The sequence below is a fragment of the Micromys minutus genome (assembly GCF_963924665.1).
Source record: "Micromys minutus genome assembly, chromosome: 25".
Classification (NCBI taxonomy): Eukaryota; Metazoa; Chordata; class Mammalia; order Rodentia; family Muridae; genus Micromys; species Micromys minutus.
The window spans coordinates 10,892,192-10,901,710 of NC_137960.1; the positions used below are offsets into that span (position 1 = coordinate 10,892,192).

General features: G+C 45.2%; 1 protein-coding gene across 1 annotated transcript in view; it reads right to left on the reverse strand.

The window, feature by feature from the left end:
- The window catches only part of SPECC1L (sperm antigen with calponin homology and coiled-coil domains 1 like), a 103,432-nt gene extending 100,375 nt beyond the window's left edge, over positions 1–3,057 (reverse strand). Inside the window, exon 1 of the mRNA XM_080937610.1 lies at positions 2,919–3,057. The gene's annotated coding sequence lies outside the window, so the exon portion shown is untranslated. The remainder of the gene's footprint in view (positions 1–2,918) is intronic.
- Between the last annotated feature and the right edge of the window lie 6,462 nt (positions 3,058–9,519).

Genomic DNA, 9,519 nt, shown 5'->3' on the forward strand with positions numbered 1-9,519 from the left:
TCTTCTCAGCCTCCGATACAACTGAAACTACAAACTTGTAAAAACCAAGTCCAACTAGATGCTGAAATTTAAAACTTTTGAAGACTTATTTATGTGTATGAGTGTTTTGCATTAATGTATATAAGTATACTACAGGCTTGCTTGGTGCCCATGGAAGATGCTGGGTTCCTTGTGTCTGTAGTTACAGATGGTTGTGAGGCACCATGTGTGTGGGCTCTGGAAACCAAACCCAGGACCTTTGTAAGAACAACAAATGCTCTTAGCTACTGAGCCAACTCTCCAACCCCTATCACCAAGAAACTGGGTATTTTTTGTTTTACTTTGTTTTTTAGAAATGGTCTTTTAAATTGAATACATTGTCATCAGAACTCCCAATACTGTTCTTGTTTTTCTTATGACATAAACACCTACTCAAGATACTCCTTCATCCCAGGGTATCTCAGACTCATTCATCTCAGACATACTATACAGCCTGGCTCATCAGCCTTTTTTTTTTTTTTTTTTTTTTTTTTTTTTTTGGAGAAGGAAACTACAGTTATCATCCCTGGCTGAAAACTGTAGATGAGGATTCTTTAATATTAAAATTGCTCCTGAAGCTCCTATGTGTGCATGGACACAGAATGGAGAAACAAAGATCCAGAAAAGCTTACTTGCCCAAAGCCAGAAAGCCAGAAAGAAAAAGAAAAAGAGAAAACTCTCAATCCCTGGATGCTGCCATCATCCCTCTATCACGATGAGATGTCTGCAATAACACGGACAATAGCTGTGTAAGCTAGACATACAGTTGGTTATTCGGCAAGTATATAAGAAAACCTAACCCTCATAGGAATTTTGACCTTTTTCGATACCTGAGTCATCTGATCAAATGAGTTATATCAAGTCAGTTAGAAAGCAAACATGTTGTCAAGAAAACAAGATGTAGGTACACACCCTGAGCAAATTTCACTTTAACCATAATTACTCTGCTCTCTGCATCTGACACTAATATTCTGACTGATACAAAGACACCTTCATATACCTTTTCTATGGTACAAAGATCGCTTTCTTAATGAAAATGTCAAGGAGATCCCTACATATCTGGGAAATACATAGGCAAGCATAAAAAAAAAAATTCTCAAGCTATCTAAAATTTTGGAAGGTTAGAACACTGTTTGGCGTTCACCAGATCCAAAGAAGAAATGAAATATTTTTAATGGGAGATAAAGAGGAGAGGGCATCAGCTCTTTCTCAATGGGTTAAAAAAAAAAAAGAAGAATGTAACAAGACCAGCACTCTTTTTTTCTCCATATCCCCTTCTATATTGGTTTGAATATTTTACAACATAAACATTACTTTTAATTTTTTTAACTAAGAAAAATTACAATTATCATGGTTACACAGGTCATTAGAGGCTCTCTGGAGATAACTAAAATCTGTTGGCACTCAAACACATGGTGAGGTTAGGCCAGTGGGTGGTGAAGGCCTGTAATTAATTCTAGCTACTCCAGAGGCTAAATAACGCAAGACTGAAGTTCTAGGCCTGTGTGGCAACAAAGTGAGAAATACACCTAGTGTGGGATACTTAGTCTGACCTCCATCTCCAAATGAAGATTAAGAGGCTAGTGGAGCTGGGGGTCGATATAGCTTAGCTATAAAACATTTATCTAGCCATATTCCATGCCCTTAATACCAAACACGGAGAGTGAAGTTGTTCATATACGACTCAATCCTCAGGTACACTTCAATCGTCAGCTGCTGATGTTATCCCAGTACAATGAAAGAACAAGAAGGAAAAAAAGGAGTGTACCGAATCCAACAGAGACATACTGCTTTTCAAACCCTTTCCATTCCAGACGTATCGAAAGAGAACCAGCTGACTGAACAGTGTCTTTAGTGCCCGTGCAACAACGCCGGTACCTCATTCCAAACCTTTAGACAGAACTACTGTTGCTGTAGCCCACAGCTGATTTTACCTTAAGATTTAGCCTCCTGGATCACAAGAAGCCTTCCTGGGCTCCGCGATGTTTTGTTTTCTTTTGTTTTTGTTTTGAGACAAGCTCTCATTCTGCAGCCCAACAGGAGCTCATCCTGCCTTGGCCCGGATTACAGGTGTGGGCCAAAATTTACGATTCTCTTTCATGACAGTCAAATTTCCCTTTAATCAGGTGCTCTCCTGACCCCGCGCACTTTAGGACTGATCTTCAAGGGAATGGAAAACACTCAAGGTTGCTTGCATTTGAATGATTACGGAAATTTTCGTTTGGTTTTAGGCAGCTAAACCCACCCAGAAACTGTTTTCTGGGGTTATCTCCACCGCCCCCGAAAGAAACACACACACACACACACACACACACACACACACCACAAACTACGGATGTCTCAAATGTAGCCACTACTGAAAATGCAGCATTTCTTCAACAACACACTGTATTATATCCACGTCCAATCTGATATAATTAGCCAAGTCTCAGGAAGAAAGAACACTGCCAGCTTCAAACAGCGAGGTCCTAACACAGCAGGACGCAGCCTTCGGGGAGGGGGGTCCTCCGCTCTCCACCCTCAATCCTCCAGATGGGGAGGCAACCTGTCCCCGCCCTGGGCAAGGGACCAGGGTGAATGCCCCATCTCTCCCGACACCACAGAGAATGGAAGCACGAGGCTCGCACCCAGTCTCTCCGCAGGGATGAGATCCCCGCAGCCAGCTGGGTACCACGCCAGCCTGGGTTCCCGGGGGACCTGCGGGGCAAGCTGTGAGGACCGCCTGGGCAGGAGACGGCGCAGGCGCAGGATGGCTGGGGATGGGGGGGTGACGAGGGGGGACAGCGCAGGCGCGGGGCCGCCAGGGTCTGCGGGGCCGCCCGGGCCTGGCCGCGCGGGCGGCGCTGAGGAGACGAACGTGCCCGCGGCACAAGCGGAGAAGACCCTGCCCCGGCTCTTACCGCGCGGCACCGCCTCGCTCACTCGCTGGCTCCGGGCTGGGGCCGGGCGGCGAGCTCGCCCGGTGGCGCGGCCCGGTCCGTTGAGTCCGGCCTCAGGGCAACAGCCAACCCCACGGCGCCGCTCCCTCGGCCCGCCCTGTCTCCCTTGCTGCGCCCGCCCTCCGCCCGCCCCTTATCCGCCCCTGGCCAGCCAGGTGCCGCCTCCTTTTACTCCCCGCGCATGCGCCGTGACCGCCACCTCCTTGGCCTGCCACCGCGCAGGCGCCAGCTGTCACGCCTCCTCTCTTCGCTCTGGGTCCTGGGCCGCGCACGCGCCGTGCTAATCGGCGGTGCCAATTATTGTAACTGCAGTCATTGTGGTGGAAGATGGTCCTTAGGAAGCAGGATTCCTGGTTCCAGGTTTTCCCTCGTAGACAGATAGGTCTGCTCTGGTCGAAATGTATGTTTACAGTGTGCTTAGCTCATAATGAACCCAACGACTGAGCAAAATGTTCATACCAGGCACCCCTCATGTTCCAAGCATACGAACAACACCCCACCCCACCCACTAAAGGGAACGAGACTACTAGTAATATAAAGTTAAAGAGTCCTATGTGTTTCTGTAATTCCCGGGTGGTTTTTATTTTACTTTTTAAATGTGTTAATGGTTCTATTGCCATAATAAAGCACCATGACGGGTGTGGGGAGGGAGATTTTCACAACTCCCAGGTCTCACACTTCATCTACTGAGAGAAGTCAGGGCACGAACTCAGAGAAACCTGGAGGCAGAAACTGAAGCAAAGAAGCTTTGGAGAGATACAGATTGTTGGCTTGCTCCTCATGTCTTGCTCAACTTTTTTCTTATGTCATCCCGGACCACCTTCCTAGGGGTCACACCACTTCCCATTGAGACAGACTGGCCCCTCCCACATCAATCATGAATCAAGAAAATGCCCTATGGATTTGCCCACAGGCAATCTGACTAAGACATTTTCTCAACTAAAGTTCCTCTTCCCAGATGGCAGTAACTAAGATCAAACTGACAAGACCACTATTCTTTGATGTTTGCTTTTTAAGAATTTATCTCTGATTCACTGGGCATAGTTGTGCATGCTTTTAATCTCAGCACTCAGGAGGCAGAAGTGGATGGTCTCTGTGCCAGGCCAGCCTAACCTCCATAGCAAGTTCCAGGCCAGCGAGAGCTAATAAAAATCTACATGCCTCAACATTCAAAAATCACCATTTGAACATATTTGGTGCCCCGCAATTTCCCAAATACAGCTATTTCCCACTCCTCAATATCAATATCTTTTACATAATATATGAACAGAAACAAATACTTAAATTACAAAAGGTATCATTTTGCTACTTTTAGACACAGGTGGCACCATATTGTACCTCTTGTTTTTAACATGTCCTAAACCAGCAGAGCCATAATGCATTAATACATTGAGCCAAAAGGCCTGGCTTTGAACCTTGGCAGCATTACATAATACTCCCTTTGCTGTCTAATTTTTCTATGACAAAACATGCTGTTACGAATTGTTGCAGATTAGCACATAAACAGGTCTTAGCACATTACCCACCATCCTGGATCTCCATCTGTGTGATAAGTATAAGTTTAGGTATTTGTAGCTCAAAAACAGCTCAAGCATTTTGATCCAAATACCACCCATGTAGAAACTTTTTGAGGCCAAAGTTGAGGTTCAAAAAGGTATGTCTTGCCAGGAGGTATTGGCTCACACCTTTAATCCCAGCACTTAGAAGGCAGAGGCGAGTGGAGCTCTGAGCTGAAAGCCAGCTTAGTCTATAGAGTAAGTTTCAGGACAGCCAGGGCTACACAGAGAAACAAAGTCTCAAAACAATACAAAACAAAACAATAAAAGTATGTCACTTACCCAAGACCAGAAGCTAGCAAATGGCAGGACCAGAAGAGCTGGGTCATGCTAACACTCACAACTAGGAGGCTAAATGGAACATTTGCTTTCATATATATATATATATATATATATATATATATATATATATATACATACATACATATATATATAATGCCTTAACTCTTAACCACTGAGCCATTTCTCCAGCCCTGAACCATTTTTTTTACATCAGAAGACAGCCACAGTGTACTCATATACATTAAATAAATAAATAAATCTTTTTAAAAAATGGTTCAACTCTGCCAATGCCTCCCTGTAACATAATCCCTCCTGCCACATCTCCTCATATTAAATTTTATTAATATGAGTACACTGTCACTCTCTTCAGACACACCAGAAGAGGGCATCAGATCCCATTACTGATGGTTGTAAGCCACCATGTGGTTGCTGGGAATTGAACTCAGGACCCCTGGAAAGGTAGTCAGTGCTCTTAACCACTGAGCCATCTCTCCAGGCCCAGAGTTAACTTTTTAAATGAACTTTCTCATAATGGATTGTTAAATCATTCTCAGGCAGTGTATTTTAGATTAATTTTATAGTTCAGCCTATTAGACTTTTAAATCTTTTCACAGCAAATGTCATTTTAGTGTATCTTTTAACAAAATTCTTCCCTATCTCTAGCCCTCTCCTCTCTCTGTTCAGCCAGACCATTCTCCTCAGGTCTGGCCTCAGCCTTTAACTCACCTTCCATCCCTCTATCAAACCTTTCCTGCCCCTCCCTTCACCCCCACACAGCTGCTCTCACTTGAATTCTCTTCAACTTTATAAGATAGCTGGAGCTGAGCGCCCCCCCCCCCCCCGTCCCCTTACCCCTCACTGGTCTCTCTCCAGTAGGAAAAAAAAAATGTTTGGGATTCTTGTCTGACATCAATTTCTATCACAACAATGTTCAATATTTAATATCCAGTCCTTCAACCTAACCAGACCTGATACTTATGTCACCATGACCTCTGTCCTGTCTCCCAAGGACAGGGAGTGTATCTGGAGGGCAGCTAGGCACATGCCGACACAATTCCTGTCCAGAATACATACCATAATACAGTGGTTGTCCTGTCAGTCCAATACCCTCATCCTCATTGAACTACAATCCCATTTACATGATCTCTACAAATAAGGCCTTATGACAATTTTCACAATGACAGGCAGGTGGCAACTTTTAAGGTGACCAGTATTGATGAAATCAAAGCAATTATCTAGGGAGTCTATGAAAATCTAGCTTTTTATTTCTCTCATTTATCTCACCACGTACGAGGGTGAGGTGAAACCAGACACTAGACCTCTCCAGAGGTAGAAGGAAAGGTTTATTGGGGAATCAAACTGTCAAGGATCTCTCCCAGGGGGCAGAGAGAAGAGAAAAATGGTGGGAAAGCAAGCAGATTTTATTATAGGAGGGTCAGCAGGCTGTGATCTTTGAGCTAATATAGGCTGTTCAGATTGAACAGGAACTAGTGTCCTTGCCTGAGGTGGCAACCTTTGGCTTGGACTGGTAATTTATGGGAGTCTCCTGATAAACTGAAGTTTTCCAGTCGAGGTGGGGAGCTTTAGAATTTAGCGTATCAGAAACTAAATATACCAATCTGACCTTGAATGTCAATGGGGAAATTAGAGCACCACCTTTATCCCAGCTTTCAGTTGGCATACTGGTAGTAGAAAACAGAATCAGACATAGCTGGGAATGGTGGTGCATACCTTTAGGCCCAGCACTCAGGAGGCAGAGGCAGGCAGATCTCTGTGAGTTCAAGGGCAGCCTGGGCTATAGAGTGAGTTCTAGGACAGCCAGAGCTACACAGAGAAACCCTGTCTTAAAAAAAAAAAAAAAAAAAAAAAAAAAAAAAAAAAAAAAAAAAAAAGAAAGAAAGACTGGAGAACAGTGCTCTGCCCTTCAAAGAGAGCCTTACAGAAATGGCCTTTAAGGTCTTCAATAACAGACAGAAGGTCTGTTATTTTGTAAAATATGGTATGATGCTTCAGGAGGGGGTTCCTTTGCGTGCCCATGCTAAGACATCTCCTCCTGAGGTACCAGTCAAACAACAGGTCTAGTATAAAATGAAGTTTATTTGGGGCATGGGAAGGAGGGTTGAGAAGGGAATAGAGGCAGAGAAAGAGAAGGGACAGAGAAGGACGGGATGGGGGGGTCAGAGAGAAAGAAAAGACTCGGAAAGAGGGCGCAGAGGCCAAACAGCTCTTTTATAGCAAGCCAGGCTCCTACCTGGCTGTTGCTAGGTAAGTGTTGGGCGGAGCCTAGCAGAAAGCTCTTAAACGTTAAAACCTGAAATGAGATCAGGTGAAACTTTAAACACTGGTAGCAACCTTACTCCAAGGTTCATCACAGGATAACTCAAACATGGGAGTAAAGACCCTCCCCTCTCAGGGCTAGACCACCTAGGGCCTGCTTTAAAGGTAGTCAAATGGGCCACTGGGCAAAAACATGCCCCAATCTATGGCCACTGTCCTCCCCCTGCTCTCTGTGTGGGCGAAAAGAACCCTGGAAGTCAGGCTGGGCTAAGAGAGATGCCAGCCCCCTCTCTCTGTCCTTGCTAGGCCCTGAACAACAGCCTCCCCAGGATACATGGATTGCTGGGATTGATACCTGACAGGTCGCTGCTCCCCGGCACCATGACTTGTATCAAACCCGGGATAACACTGTCACTAGCTGGTAGAAGTATTCCCTTTTTTACCGCAGTTCCTGAGATGGAAGGTATTCATATCCAAAGACAGACATACAGGCCCATTACTGTATCATCCCTTCCCATTCCTTCCTGGCCATTCCTAGCCGTCTTGAGCCCTCTCCTGGAACATGACACACAGAAAAAGTTGCATCCCTCTAAAATCTTTCCATCACAAAGTGAAGCAACTTTCTTTCTACTACCCTGTCACGCAGACTCCCTTCCTCGGTTGCCTCTCTTATGGTGCAGTCATCCTCGGGCATGGGAAACCCCTTCTAAGCTGTTGCTACCTACCGTACAAATTCAACCACGGGGTCTCTGCACCTTTACGGATCAAGCTCAGTAGCCACTCACTTCCAAGGGATTAGAGAGACTTAAACCCATAATTATCAGACTCTTCAAAGCCTGAACTTTATAGCTACTCAACTCTTCCCACACAACACTTCAAGATTACACCTAATTAACAAAACTGTAATTCCTATCCACTGGGTGGTCTCTGACCTTTATTCCTCTGTATCCCATATTCCTTCTCTCACTCCATGCCTCCACCTGGACCTTGGAATCCTCTCCATTCATCTTGCCCAGATCCTTTTGCATTTATTGGAGAAGTCCTTGACATTCAAATGCCCACTCAGCTTACCTGGATAGTCACTCCCAAAAGAGTTTTCAATAGCTCTCATCTGTTTAGCCAGGCCCTTACTCACAACTGACTAAACCTTAATGTTGCTGAAGCCTCTCTAGAACACATCTCTACTTTTCTTACTTTTCTGGCTACCCAAGAATACCGATATCCCGTTTTATGCCCTGGATGGCATCCTTATAAGAAGGCTACCTCGGCCTCATCCTGACCCGGAGGTTTTTAAAGATTTATTTATTTTATATACATGTATATATGTGTACATATACATTATTAGACACACACACACACACACACACACACACACACACACACACACGCATATATATATATGATTACACTGTCGCTGTCTTCAGACACACTAGGAAAGAGCAACAGATCCCATTACAGATGGTTGTGAGCCACCATGTGGTTGCTGGGATTTGAACTCAGGACCTCTGGAAGAGCAGTTAGTGCTCTTAACCACTGAGCCTTCTCTCCAGTTCCCAATGACCTCTCAATGGTGTAAAACTCCTAATCCAGTTGCCCTTCTTCCTACAGAGTCTTCCAGAAGACCCCTTACCTCTACATTGATCTTTACACTTCGCTACCTTCTTTTAGTCACCTGTCCCAGTCCAATACTCCATTTGTCCCAGAACATACCACCCCAAAGCCCAGTCTCTTCCTTTACAGATCAGCTCAGAACAGGCAGAACTTCTTGTTCTTCCCTGGAACACTAACACAGAACCAAAAGGTTACTGTGTGTACTTACTCCAAATACACATACTACATTCAACCCTATTTTAGCAAGAGAGAAGCTCTCTCACTTTGCAGGGAACACCTATAATTAATCCATAAATTCTTTCAGGCCACCCCACTTGCCTCTGATGGCAGCAGCCATCTACTGCAAATCCGCCAAGGTGCTTTTGATCAGCTAGCCAAAGACATCATTCCGGCTGACACCCTTGTGAGACAGACAGGGAGAGAGAGAGAGAGAGAGAGAGAGGAGAGAGGAGAGAGGGGAGAAAGATGGAGAGGAGAAAAGAGAGAGAGAAGAGAGGAGAAAGATAGAGAGGAGGGAGAGAGGAGAAAAGAGAGAGAGAAGAAAGATAGAGAGGAGAGAGGGGGAGAAAAGAGAGAGAGGAGAAAGAGAGAAAGGAGAGGTTAGAGAGAGGAGAGAGAGAGGATAGGGAGGAGAGAGAAGGGAATGGGGGGAGAGGAGAGAGAGGAGAGAAGAAAGAGGAGGGGGAGAGAGAGAGGAAAGAGAGGGAGGGAAGAGACAGAGGAGAGAGAGAAAGGAGAGGGGGGAGAGGGGAGGAGGGAGAGGCATGTAAAGATGGAATACTAGTGGAAGCCAGAGGAAAACTTCAGGGGTTGGTCTGTATCTACCTTGTTGGAGA